The sequence below is a fragment of the Lepus europaeus genome, chromosome 8 (assembly GCF_033115175.1).
Source record: "Lepus europaeus isolate LE1 chromosome 8, mLepTim1.pri, whole genome shotgun sequence".
Classification (NCBI taxonomy): domain Eukaryota; kingdom Metazoa; phylum Chordata; class Mammalia; order Lagomorpha; family Leporidae; genus Lepus; species Lepus europaeus.
The window spans coordinates 98,867,600-98,882,773 of NC_084834.1; positions in this window are offsets into that span (position 1 = coordinate 98,867,600).

Consider the following 15,174-nt stretch of genomic DNA (forward strand, 5'->3'; position numbering starts at 1 on the left):
GATAGACCAATGAAACAGATAAAAACACCCAAAATCAATCCAAGCACCTAAACCAACTTATCTTTGACAAAGAAGCTAAAATCAACCCCTGCACCAAGAACAGTTTCTTCAACAAATGGTACTGGGAAAACTGCATCACCAAATGAAAAATCATGAAGCAAGATATTTTCCTGAGACCTTTCACCAAAACCCACTCAAAATGTACTAAAGACCTAAATCTATGATCTGACACCTTCAAATTATAAGAGAACATTCTGGAAACCCTACAAGAATTGGCACAAAGAGTTTTTGGAAAAGACCCCAGAGACACAGGCAATCAAAGCCAAAATTGACAAATGGGATTACATAAAACTGAAAAGCTTCTGCATTGCGAAAGGAACAATCAGCAAAGAGAAGAAACAACTGACAGAATGGGGGAAAATATTTGCAAACTATACAATTGATAAAGGTTTAATAACCAGCATATATAAAGAGTTCAAGAAACTCAACAACAAAACATATAATCTGGTTAAGAAATGGGCAAAGGACTTAGACATTTTGCAAAAGAGGAAATCCAAATGGCTAAAAGACACATGAAAAAAAATGCTCAAGATTGCTAGCCATCAAAGACATGCAGATCAAAACCACAATGAGTTTTCACTTCACTCCCATTAGAATGGCTTTCAAACAGAAATCAACAAACAACAAATGCTGATGAGAATGTAGGGAAAAAGGTATCCTAATCTGCTGTTGGTGGGAATGTACACTGGTAAAGCTACTATGGAAGACAGTGTGGAGATACCTCAGAGGTCTGAATATAGCCCTACCATATGACCCAGCCATCCCACTCCTGAGAATCTATCCAAGGAAAATGAAATCAGCATATGAAAAAAATATCTATATCTCCATGCTTATTGCAACTCAATTCACAATAACAAAGACGTGGAATCAACCCAAATGCCTGTCAACTGAAAACTGGATGAAGGAATTATGGGATATGTACACCATGGAATACTACACAGCAGTAAAAAAAAAAATGAAGCCCAGTCATTTGCAACAAAATGGATGAAATTGGGAAACATCACACTTAGTGAAATAAGCCAGTCCCAAAGGGGCAAATTGTATATCTTCTCCCAGACATGCGATAACTAATAGAGCACCTAAAATACAACATGTAGAAATGAAACTGGAACTTTAAGAAGCAATGATTATAAACAGCCCTTCTCTTGACTGTTGAAGAACAGCTTCTTACTCTATATTTTTGTTTATCTTTTCCTTTACAATAGTTTCCTTAACTTTTTCTCTTTCATATGATTCATTGAACACTATACTTAACATAGAGTTAATCATATATGTATCAAGTTAATTGAAAATAGATCTTAGTAAAAAATAAGAGTTAGAATAAGAAAGAGAAGAGGTAAGCCGGCACCGTGGCTTAACAGGCTAATCCTCCGCCTTGCAGCACTGGCACACAGGGTTCTAGTCCTGGTTGGGGCGCCGGATTCTATCCCGGTCACCCCTCTTCCAGGCCAGCTCTCTGCTATGGCCCGGGAAGGCAGTGGAGGATGGCCCAAGTGCTTGGGCCCTGCACCCGCATGGGAGAGCAGGAGAAGCACCTGGCTCCTGGCTTCGGATCAGCACGATGTGCCAGCCGCAGAGGCTGTTGGAGGGTGAACCAACAGCAAAAAGGAAGACCTTTCTCTCTGTCTCTCTCTCTCACTATCCACTTTGCCTGTCAAAAAAAAAAAAAAGAAGACAAAAAAAAAAAAGATAAGAGGGAGGAAGAGAGTAGAAGCGAGGGTGGGAGGGTGGGAGGGTGGGCACAGTGGGAAGAATCACTAAGATCATAAAGTTGTACTGCGAAGCAGTAATGTCCTACATACATTCATACGGACTTACTTCTAAGGATACAACTTAACAACTAGCCATAAGACCCCAAAATCCCTTAAGCTGTCTGATAAAAATAGCAGCTTAAGAGTTATTAAGATCAAATGGATAGGAATAAGGGGTAAAGTGAGATCAAGAGTTAAAGTGATCATATAAATAGGTAAGTGTTTGAAAACAATAATAGAATTAAAAAGGAGCAAAGGCTCCAAAGCAGTCCATACAGCAGACTCACAAAATGACAATCACTTTAAGTAGCACTCCAACATCAGAATCAGCCCTTAAGGAATTCCAGTCTGGCTGAAAAGCCCAGGGGGAGCATTTCTGGCATTGAAAGTCAAGACACTCTAGAAAAAAATATCCTACATAAATGGCCCCTGTGGGTGAGACCCCAGTGGAAAGAAGTGGTCATCAAAGAAGGAGGTCCTTTTCTCTGAGGGGAGGAGAGAACTTCCATTTTGCTTATGGCCTTGTTGAGCTAGAGGATCCAAAAGGCTTTCATAGCCGAGGCAGTTCATGTCAAGAGCCTTGGGTGATGACTGATGTCATACATAAGAGTGTTATTTGTTAAATAAACAACAAGAGTCACTGTGCACTAACTTCCCATGCAGGACAGCTGTCCACAAAGAGTTGTATCATGAGACTTAATAGCAAAAGTTGTTCTCAAAAATCGCTTTCTTTTGGTGTATTAAATGGAGGATATTATGATGTCTCGTAAGTTAGAGTTATGTCTAAGAGCTCAAAAAAGATGTTTCGTCTGTGGGTTCTTCTTTAAAGACAATTAAGTTTCAAAAAGCAAAGAAGGGGAGGGAAGGAAGGGAAAAGAGGAAGGGAAGGGAAAAAAAATCACTTTCCAGAAGCAATAACAAAGAACAGCCCTTGTTTAGACTGTTAAGGAAAAGTTCTCTTAGTTTTTTTTTATTCCATTCTTTTTTTTTTCTTTGTTTCTTTTTCTTTCTTAGACCAAACAGGAGAGGGAGAAGGAGGGGGTAGTGGGTGGGAGGGCAGGTGCAGTGGGAAGAATTATGATGTTCCTAATGTTCTATCTATGAGATACATACAAATAAAAAAAAAGAGGGTGGTATAGTGTAAATGACTATCCTGATTATGTAGATATAGTACATCACAAAAAAGGGAGGTAAAGGAAAAATACACAGAATATGCAAAAAATTAACCTTTTCATTTGTCATAATAGGTGTGGGTAATATCAATATTGTAATCTGATATTGTTTGCTGTGAGATATATAATTCTGATATTCTAATTCAATCATATCATGACTCCTTAATAACCAGGATTCTCAGTAAAAATCCCTATAGTGCTGAATTTAGTTGGAAATGTCACTATAAACTCATGTGGTATTTAACCTTGAAGTACAAATATTAATATTTGAATAAATATTCCTAACATCCAGATTGTGGGCTTGAAGTACTATTTTGCATTAAAGAAAACTTACGTTGTCTTAGCTTCCTAGAAATGATGTAAAAATTATCACAAACTTGGTGGCTTAAAATAACAGAAATTTATTCTCTCACAGTTATGGAGCCCAAAAATCTGAAGTCAAGGTATGGATATATTTATGCTTCCTCTAAAGAATTCTTCCTTTTCTCTTCCAGGTTTCATTTGCCTTCAAGCATTCCTGGGTTTCTAGCAGCATGATTCCAATCTCTGTGTCCATCTACACATGGCCTTTATTGTCTTCTCCTCTTTTCTCTCTTTTAAGGATAAGAGAAAGGATACACATCACTGGACCTGGGTTCACTCAAAGCCAGGATGATTTTGTCTCAAGATCTTTAACTTAATTATGTCTTCAATACCATTTTTCTAAATAAGATTATATTTACATACTTCAGGTGATCCTAACTTTTGGGTGAACAACATTCAATCTATTACCAAAATTCATATCTGTTCAACATATAAAATAGATTCATCCCATGCCAACTTCCCCCCAAAAGTCCCAATCCATTATAACATCAGCTCTAAGCCCAAAGTCTCATCTAAATATCATCAACTATAAAGTTCCAAATCTTATTATCTAATCAGGTATGGGTGAGACTCTAAGTATGTTCCACCGTGGAATAAAATTCCTCTCCATCTGAAGATCTTTGAAATTAGAAAACAAGATATCTGCTTCCAAAATGCAGTCATGTGACAGGAACAAGACAGACATCACTCTATCAAACAAGTTCTAAATGCAGCAGAGCAAATTGCTTTAGGCTTCAAGGTCTTGATATAATCTTTGGTGGCTTGGTACTTTGCTCTCTGTGTCTGTGGTGGGGATCTACTAGTCACCGTCTCACATAGGGCTCGGCTCTTCAAGTCATTCTCCTTTTTCTTGAAAGGTAGCACACATTTGCAGTTGGATAGTTCTATCACCCAGTTTCCTGCCTATGGAATCAAAGTTCACCAACCTACTCTTGCTTTTTCCTCTCTGACCCATTCAGTTCAAGTTGTTGGTTTTTCTACTAATACAACATTCTCAAAAATATCGTGAGCTCCCTGTGTATGCCACAGACATCTATGCCACTAGATGAAAGTATCCTCCACAGACCTTTCCTGGATACTCCATCTCTATTCCTGACATCTGTTGAGATTGAGATGGTTGGGTAAATCCATGAGTCCTGTTCATAATTTTTTAAGCAAAAAGTTACCCAGCCACACTCCTGATTCTCTCTCCAGGACATGCTTTTTTTTTTTTTTTTTTTTTTTTGACAGGCAGAGTGGATAGTGAGAGAGAGAGACACAGAGACAAAGGTCTTCCTTTTTGCTGTTGGTTCACCCTCCAATGGCCGCTGCGGCCGGCGCATCTCGCTGATCCGAAGCCAGGAGCCAGGTGCCTCTCCTGGCCTCCCATGCGGGTGCAGTGCCCAAGGACTTGGGCCATCCTCCACTGCCTTCCCAGGCCATAGCAGAGAGCTGGCCTGGAAGAGGGGCAACCGGGATAGAATCGGCACCCCGACCGGGACTAGAATCCTGTGTGCCGGCGCTGCAAGGTGGAGGATTAGCCTGTTACGCCACGGCACCGGCCTCAGGACATGCTTTTCAAACAGTGACTTTACTAATTTTAGCACTTGTCTGATCTGAATAGTTTGAGAACCTCCCAATCATCAAAGACATGTTCCTTTGTGCTTAAACAATTCCTTCTTCCATTTATCTATCTCCTTCACATTTTACTATAAGCAACAAGGAGAACTAGGCTGCATCTTTCACACGTTTTTTAGAAACTTCCTCATCTAAACAAAGAAGTTAATCACTTACAAACACTGATTTCACCCAAAATAAACACAAACTGTCACATTTTGGCCACTTTATAACAAGATTGCCTTTGCTCTGGTTTCTAAGTACATTTTCCTTACTTTGTCACAGGACCTGACCAGAATAACCTTTAATGTTCATATTTCTACCAATAGTCTACTCATGACAGTGTATACGTTCTCTGAAACAATGTAAGCGTTATATACTATGCTCTTCATTTCCTTCAAAATCTCTGCAAAAATCACCTGAAATATCCATATTTCTACCAACTATCTCTTTGAGGCAATACAGGCATTTTTTTACCAGGCACCTCAGAATTCTTCTAGCCTCCACTCATGAACCAATTCCAAAGCTACTTCCACGTTTTTGGGCAATATTATAGCAGACCCTTTCTTTCTTATTCCAAAATCTATATTAGCTTCCTATGGCTGCCAAAATTAACTACCACAAACTTGGTAACTTAAACCACAGAAATGCATTCTGTTGGAGTTCTAGAGGCCACAATTCCTAACTCTGTGGCAGGTCACGATCATTCTGATGGTTTTGGGGGAGAACTCTTACTCACCTCTTCTGACACATAGGGGTTTCATGGGTTCCCTGAATCGTGGTAGCATAACCCCAGTTCCTTTATTTGTCTCTTCTTCTCTGTGTCAACACATCTCAAATCAGCATCTCCTTTTCCTTATAAGGCTATTATTCATTGTATTTAGGGTCTGCCCTAAATCCATGATCTCAAGATCTTAAACTTGATTATACATATAAAGAATTATTTCCAGATAAATTAATATTCACAGGGACCAGTGGTTAGGGCTTGGACATATTTTTTGAGAGAAGTACAGTTCATCACACTAAGAGAGCTTTTGAAGGAAATAATTAATTCCAAATCTGGGACAGTAAATTCATACAATAACCTGGAAACATCATAACATACCAGGTAGATACTCCAGAGCTATCAGACTACCAAGGTCATGTCAAAAGAACTCAGGAACCAGGTTGAAGAGGCACACATTGACTGAAAATTAGACAATCTGAGCATCAATGAAGAAAATGACTACCATGGATTGAAAATGAGCAAATATCTTTAAATTCATGTGTCTATAGTGATCATTTTATTTTTTACAATTTATTTATCTGAAAGTTATAGCAACAGAAAGGGATGGGAGAATAAGATGAGGAAGAAGGAAAGACACAGAGCAAGAGAATGAGCACATTCCATTTTACTCCCTAACTGTCCACAAAAGCTGAGTTTGAGCCAGGCCAAATCCAGGGGCCAGGAAATCCATCCTGTTTTCCCACATGAATGGCAGGGGCCATCTTCCATCACCTTCCCAAGCACATAAGCAGGAAGCTAGATCAGAATTAGAGCAGTCAGGACTCAAATTGGCACTCTGACATGGGATGCCACTGTTACAAGCAGTGGCTTAATCTTCGCCACCACAGCACTAGCCCCATAATAACATTAAAAGAATAATAATAAATTGGTTACTCCCTGAAGTCAGGAAATCAATTTGGTAAATAAGATGAAATACACAAATATTTATCTTGCTTTTCCAGTATGAACTATACCACTGGGAAGCAAACTGGTGGATGAGGTATTGCCTTACAAAAATTATTCCAGTTAACATATGGAAGCAAAGTGATAGGATTTTATTATCACTATTTTGCAGCCACCATGAATTAATAGATCTAGGCACTGAACATCAATGACTGACAACATCAAGAAAAAACAAAATCAGATCCTCTGTGTCTGCAGAAGAAAAGAATACTTCACCATTGATAGTTTTGCCAAAGGGATAAAATGGCAATTTGATCAAGCTTCTAGAGCTCATGGCCAATTTTCAGAAAATACACAGGACATATTAAACTGAATCATGGTCCAGAAGACAGCAGAATCCAGACTATGAGAAACTCTATGGGCTTTTTCACAAATAAGTTGTAAGAAGTAAAACAAATGGAGGAGAATTTCTATGCTAAAAAGGGACTTAAAAGATACATCAAGATATTTTTATATGGTCAAGTCTAAAACTACTACACCTTGGAATGCATACCTGGATAACAAAAACATCAAGAATATCAAGTGAATGATTATTATAAAAATCAAGGCAATGGTTACTTCTTTTTTTTCTTTTTTTTTTTTACACTGCAAAAAGGTCATCTATTTACATGAGTGATTTAAAGACATTATGGTTTTCTTTACAAACAGATGTAGGAACAGGAATTGTCCACTTTTAAAAACTCTACATTTCAACCTTCCACTATTAGAATCCACTGAATTGTGGCATATCAAAGGCTATTTTCTGTTTCTTCCTGTTTGATGCTCCAAATGAATTTCCATCATTTCTCCATCATCTATGGCCCTGGCTCTCCTGAAAAGTCTCTGGGCACAAATCATATGGGCAGGTTTTTGACCTGCAATTAAAATACCTGAGAACAAGCCCCTCCCCATGCCGTGCCCCCCCCCCCCCCCCCCCCGTGTGGTTCAGTCACCACTGTCCGACAGTGTCTCATACTGTGCTGAGAGCAGCGGGGTGGGCTCCTGCTCCCAGATCCTTGTTCTGTTGGTGAGGAGCTGCCTGGTTCACAGCAGAGGGGGCACATGCGATCGGTGTTGGTGGCGTGCTGCTGAGCATCCGCAGTGTCAGGGGATTATAAGGGAACTGTGTTGAGCCTGTTGAAGATGGCCTGTCTTCTCAGGCCCACCCTGACGTCTGCCTGTGGTAGTCCCCCTCGGAATGCACAGAGGAGACCGAAGAGGGCCATTCACGTCCCAGGTAGGCTTGCCCAGGGATGGGAAATTTTGATTTCCTACTGTTTGACTTGCTAATCAGCTTTGGTCTGCAAACGCCTGCTGAATGAGGTGATGGGTCGCCTTCCTCTCTCCGTGGTGTCTCACTACTGGTCACAATTGACGTGCTGGCGCCACCAGGCACTACTCCCACAGTCTGCGACAGGGCCACTCTGTGCTCCTCTACTTTGTCATCAAAGCTCCCCATGAGAGCCTTCCTGATAATGTCTTCTAGACCAAGATTACTGGCAGGATCAGCAAAAGAATGGCCTCGAGAGCTAACTGAGCCTGATGTGGTAACCGCTGGCAGATTAAAGATCTCAGTTCCTGGCTGAACTGGAAAAATCTCCTGCTTCTTTGATTTAACCATGGGTGATGTGTTTTCCAGCTTGGTGAAGAATGAAGGCAAGTAGCCAATACTGCCTGGTGAGCGGGAATCACTCCTCTGCTCCGAAGGCTCAGCTCCCCGCTGAGACAAGAGCAGCATGCTTTCCTGCTTCTCTTGCACAACTGGAACCTGGGGTGGGGAGATGGGCTCCTAGGGCTCTGAAGAGACGTGACTCCTCTCTGGGGATTTTCCAGGCCTGCTTCCCCGGGATTTGTCCACAAGATTTTCTGGAGAAACTCTGGAACCTGGTCTCTGATGGTGAACAGACTGAGATTGGGACTCGGGGCTTTAACGACTTGATGTTTTAGTCCTCACAGGCATTGACACGGCAATGGTTACTTCTACAGGGAAAATACAGTATTGTAATTGCTATGGGAAACATGAACGGATTACTGGGGTGATTGACAAAGTTCTATTTTGTTGTAGCTTATTTGTCTGTACCTGTATTTTTATTCTGCAGTGAAAGAGTTTTTTAAAAATGAGGGTCTATCAAAGTTAGTATCAATAAAATAGTTTTAATAGAGCCCTAAGAAAAGTTTGATTTGCAAGAGTTAAGGAACAAAAATTTAGAAATGGAGAGATAAATCAAGATGACTCTTCCTAGAAATGTGGCTGAGAACAGGGCAGCTATAGTTTTAGAATGACATAGAGAAAAAAGGGAAGTTTTTTTTTTTTCTTTTAAAATGAGTGACTTAGAATATGTTTATGTGCCAAAGGAAAAGAAAAAAAAAAAAAAAACAGAGAAAGAGAGGTAAACATCCATCAGAGAGAAAGGTAAGTGACATGAGGAGAAAAAAGAGAACATACTCCGGAAAATAGTAGCAAGATTGACCTTCAGTAGGAAGCTTAAAGTAGTCATTTCTAGTGAGACAGAAGAAAGGAAACAAACAATGTGTTTTAATTATAAGTGAGCTTAGAAACGCAGGGCTAGCAGCAGAAAGTTGAAGAAGTCCCTGCTCAATGACCTCTATTTCTCAGTGACACAGGAAGAAAGTTATTTGCTAGTGGAGGTGGGAGGTGGGGAATATAAAGTATCATTAAAATATCCAAGTGGTATGAAAGGTTCCACAGAGATGATAAACTAAATGTGTGAAGATACCAATCCATGATATTTTATCATTTTTCTTTAGCAATCTGGATACCAAATTATAGGCGGCACATTAAATGAACTGTTTTTCCAGATCAGCTTAATCAGGTAGGGGAGTAGAAATAATTGGAAAGGAACTAGTTGAGGCAATGGGAAAGGAGTGAAGGAGGGTACTAACAACATAAGTCGGCCAGCTCACTTGGCTAATCCTCTGCCTGCGGCGCCAGTACCCCGGGTTCTAGTCCCGGTTGGGGCTCCGGATTCTGTCCCGGTTGCTCCTCTTCCAGTCCAGCTCTCTGCTGTGGCCCGGGAAGGCAGTGGAGGATGGCCCAAGTGCTTGGGCCCTGCACCCGCATGGGAGACCAGGAGGAAGCACCTGGCTCCTGGCTTCAGATCGGTGCAACGTGCCAGCTGTAGTGGCCATTTGGGGGGTGAACCAATGGAAAAGGAAGACCTTTCTCTCTGTCTCTTTCTGTCTAACTCTGCCTCTCAAAAAAAAAAAAAAAAGTCAAGGGTGGAGATGACCCAAGATTTGTGTCTTAAGAGACTGAATAAATAGGGATTTAAGGATGGGAACAGGTTTAGGAGAAAGATAATGTGTTCAGTTTCAGTAGTTCAGGTTTCTATGTCTAGATGCATAGAAAGAAGATCTGGTCTGAAATACAAATTCCAGAATAAAAACTTTGAAACAGTAACTGAAACCATGAAAATATAATTTTAAAAACCTGCAGAAAGAATCATCTTTTTAAGATTTATTTATTTATTTGAAAAGCAGAGTTACAGAGAGATGGAGGCAGAGAGGTCTTCCATCCACTGGTTCATTTCTCAAATGGCCAAAACAGAGCTGAGCTGATCCAAACCCAAGAGCTTTTTCTGGGTCTCTCATACAGGGGCAGGGACCCAAGGACTTGGGCCATCTCCTATAGCTTCACTAGGTCATAGCAGAGAGCTGAATCGGAAGTGGAGCAGCTGGGTCCCGATCTGGCACCCATATGGGATGCCAGCACTGTAGGTGGCAGCTTTACCTGCTATGCCACAGCACTGGCCCTGAAGAAAGAAATCTTGACAAATATACTACTTTAAGGATCAGCCAGGTATCATAGGCCACAGGGATGAATGAACCAGAGAAATAAGTTTAAAAAGCACAAGTGGTGTGGTCCCAAAAGTAAAGTGGGGAAGTGGTCAAAATGCCTGTGCTACTGAAATTCGTAGAGATGATTATGTAAAGCAAGACTTATTCATCTTTTTTTTTTTTAATGTTGAGGGCTACTGTGTGGCTCATACTCAGAACTCAATAAATGTGAATTCTATGTTGTTTTCATTCCAGTACCTGCAAGTCTCACACCAACATTGTTAGAGTTGTAAAAAAGGCAGAAAGGATATATGACAGCATTTCGAAAAGTTCATATATAAATGAAATTAAAGATAACTCATTCTAGCAAAAAAAATTTTGAAAGCTAAGCAGTTTTGCACATGTATTTTCCATAACTTTCAAAAGACCACCTGTGTACATGAATTTTAAAAATGTTGTACCAAAAATGTACTTTTATTTATTTGAAAAGCAGAGAGAGAGAGAGAGAGAGAGAGAGAAGAAGGAGAGAGGGAGAGAGAGAGAGAGAGAGAATCTCCCATCTGCTGTTTTACTCCCCAGATGCCTGCAAAATCTGGGCTGGAAGAGTCCAGAATTCAATCTGGGTCTCCCACGTTCCCACGTGGGTGACATGGACTCAACTACTTATACCATTATCTGCTGCCTCCCAGGGTACACATTAGCAGAAAGCTGGAATGGAGAGTGCAGCTGGGATATAAACCCAGGCACTCTGATATGAGATGCACGCATTCCAAGTGGTGGAGGCTTAGCTGCTGTGTCAAACGCCAGCCCCTAAACTTGTATTTTAATTCTATTTTTCCACAAACACTTTTGAATTGCTCTCACACAGAAAGGAAAGAAACAAGGCGGGGGGATGCAACAAGTGAGGGAAGGAAGACATTTCCCTCCTCCAAAATGCTCCATGCAGCCCCCATCCCAAGTCTCGCTGAAAATCATCCTATAAAAAAAGGTACACTGATATTTTCCCAACCCTCACCTGTCTGTGTGATACTGACTCACAGCAACCGTAAGAATTCAGATTTCCCTGGTGCTTGTTCCTATGTGGGAATGCAGCATTGCCAGCTTGTTGAGAGTTGCCTCCCCACCAACCACCACCTCAACAATGTCTAAAGTCCAGGACATATCTCAAAGGTGCCCAGGAGAGAATGCTGCCATTTTTCCATGAACTGTTACTGGTCAGTTCAGTTCCCATCCCGCTACTTCAAGAGATACCAGTGTCTCCTGCCAGATGCCACTGCTGACCCCTCTTTTATCACCAGCTCTGGGTGTCCCATCAGGTGCCTCACCAGCTATTATTCTTGCATTAGGCTGCTGATGGCTTCTGCCAAGCACCATCACTAAGCAGCTACAGCCCTGACGGTGTCCCAGGTTCATGGTTATCTGCTGGGGGATGTGCCCGCTCATCTTTGTTTTACCATCCATTACAGGTACCCAGAGCAATGTTCCTCCTGTTGCCACTGTCTTACAGACCTGAGTGGAAGAACTCTGTATTTTTGTTTTTACTTATAAATCTCTTTCTTGTTCCTAGATTCAGGCATGGATTAGTATTATATCTATCTTTTCATATTTGTCCATGCATTTCAAAAGCTTTTTTCTTAAGTATGTGGTGTCAAAAGTGCTTAATTTAAAAGTCAAACCAGGGGGCAGCACTGTGGCATAGCAGGTAAAGCCGCCACCTGCAGTGCTGGCATCCCATATGGGTGCCAGTTCAAGTCCCGGCTACTCCACTTCCAATCCAGCTCTCTGCTATGGCCTGGAAAAACAGTAGAAGACAGCCCAAGTCCTTGGTCCCTTTCACCCATATGCCTGGTTCCTAGCTTCAGATCAGCCAAGCTCTGGCCCGTTTGGGGAGTGAACCAGCAGGTGGAAGAATTCTCTCTCTCTCTCTCTCTCTCTCTCTCTCTCTCTCTGCCTTTCTGTAACTCTGCCTTTCAAATAAGTAATAAATAAATCTTATTTTTAACAAAGTTAAATGGTGAGAATGAACAAAACACAATTGAAATGGGCTATTAATCACCACAATCATTCCAGAAGCCATTTTAGAACAGGGTCATTGGGTACATTGCTAAAGATCAAAGACAGTCTCACGTTCAGTTCTTCAGCTGGTGTCCTACCAATACCATAACTCAGCTCCTTCCTCTGTCTCTGATCATCTCTGGACCTCGTTCTACTTCTGCTTCAAATACCAGGCTAAAGACTTTCTCCTCAAACCTCAAGGCCAAATTCCCAGGGACTGCTCAAATGAATTACCATTGTTCCTGTGTGAACATGTGTCAGTACACCTCATGGACTAGCGATCCACCTTTGGGCCAGCACTGGCCACTAAGTAGTGCCATGTGGTATCAGCAAGAGGACATGCAGCAGGGAGTTCCTGGGGTGGGGGGCACTATAGGAATGGCAGGGAGGCATTCTCAGGCCTGATCTTCCTCTACAAAAGATAAAATTTCCCATACCCAGTAACCTTCAACAAAGATAATGTATCGGGCACATAGTGAGCTCTCAAATATTATTTTTAGCTCCATGGCTTAAAAAATACATCTGATTTTCTTTATATGGCATTTAAGATAGACCTCAACTTATCTTCAGGTTTATCTGTTAGGTAGGAAGTTAGAAATTAGCTTATGTGTATGAGAGGAGTCTAAGAAAAACAAAGCATCCACAGAAGCTCACCTTGGAAGCAGCCCAGTATTTTACAATACGAAGTCCTGCCCACACCGCAGTAACCTTACAGGTGTTCTCAGTCTTCCACTGGGAAAGGCTCCCCAGGAGAATCCTCTCTCCTCAGCACCAAATGGGTTACCTGGCCTGATAACACTAAGCAATAAAATCTTTACAACCTTCCTCCAAGGCAGGCACCCTAGGGGAGCCTCCTCTATCCAGTGCCAAGTGGGCTCCCCCATCTGATAGCACTGAGTGGTGAAACCTTGGGAAGAATTTCACCTAATTCACACTCTGCAAACTCCTTGTCCTGGAGAAGGAGGAGAAGGGGGAGAAACAGCAAGAAGAACTGGACCCCATTCCCTTATAGGCCCCAGTCTGATGATACAGACTGTGTGCTCAGCGCTCAGTTCTTTCCTGAGCCACCCACCTGCTGGCCTGCCAGGTGTATGCTCTCCATTTAACCTTGTAACCTTGGCTTCGCCAGTTTGAATGGGCACTCTCTCGAACTCTGACCTACCTGTTCTGACGGGTGCCTTACCCCATTAAACCTTGCTACTTTTCTTACCACTGCTCACTGTCTCACATCTGAATTCTTTCTTGTGTAAAAACAAGAATCTACCCCACCCATCTCTGCTAACATATCTATTAATTTCTTTTTCCTCTGAACTCTCTTTATAGCTAAGGCACTAACAATATGCCTGGCAGTTTTCTAAGAATGTTACATGAATTTATACTTAATCCTCATAAGACAAACTTCTGTTATTATCTCTATTTTACCAGTAAGAAAATTGGTACAGAGAGGTCAAGTAACGTGTAGAAGGTTGAACAGGAATATGATGAACTCACGTGTAAATTCTCATATGGCTTCAAGCCCCAAGACTGGAATACCAAGCCATACTGTCTCTCAAAAATCAGCATTATTAACATAACAACAAATGAATAATAGGTATTATAAGTGCTTAGTGTTTGCAGTCAGGCCTCAGAACACAAAATCCCACATTATAATGTTTTGGCATGCTGATTGCCAAGAGCTGAAGGAGGGGGCCTCCGAAGCACTGTAACCTCCCACCAGCAATTCTTCTCAGGTCTCCCCAGGCAGCTCAGAGAAATGAATTTCATTTCCTGGAGGTGGGTGATAGAAGCCAGAATTCCTCTCCCCAAAGCACGTGATAAAACCTAGAAAAGTAACTTTGTGCCCTTCTTCTGCCTTTGGTCACAAAGGAATCCCGGGACCTACCTCACCTGAAAGAAGGTGGCCAGACCCCTATTGCAGGAGTAGCCTGGTGACCGTGAGGACCTGAACCAAGAGGCCTTGCTGGGATCCTCCGGCAGGCAGCGTATCGCCAGCAGATCCGGCTCTTCGCGTCCAATCACCTTCTCCACAACCATCTGCTCTTATCAGACGGCGGGGTCTTCAATCTTGAAGCCTGGCCGGTCACATAAAACTTCGTTAAGTTTGATATGCTTTTCACTTGTTCGTCTTTTTTTTTTTTTAAACAGGAGTGTCAGCCACGAACCTGTCACACAGTGGGTGGGCAACGGGCTCCATGTACACGGAGTCAAACTGAGGTCAGCCCTGCTGCCACCCTGAATAAGCAAGCCTTGCAAGACCACGCCGTCAGACCCCAAGCCAGAACACCGCCTCTAAGCTGCGCTCCACAGGCTCTGGCGAGTTTCACCTTTATTCTGACTCAAGTAAGCAGATTTTCTCCTTTTCCTTGATTGCTTCCTGAGCCCGTGAATTACGGGACGTAGTGTCTACCAGAGAGGAGACTTCTAGTTGAACTCCAGCGCCGCCTGAGAACATAGGCTGAGTGGTAACGGGGTTTGGGGCGTGTTGGTGCTTTCTTTACCTCGACTCGGGATGACGTTCCGCGTGCATCAGCTTTGCTCGGCTTCCCACCACTCCTGAGGGCCGCCTTGAGCTTGGCCAACCTCTCACCTCCCTCCTTAAGTGTGTGACTCCGGGGAGACACCAACCCTGGGGCGCTGTTATGCCTCTTCCTGTTACTCTTTTCCCCCTGAG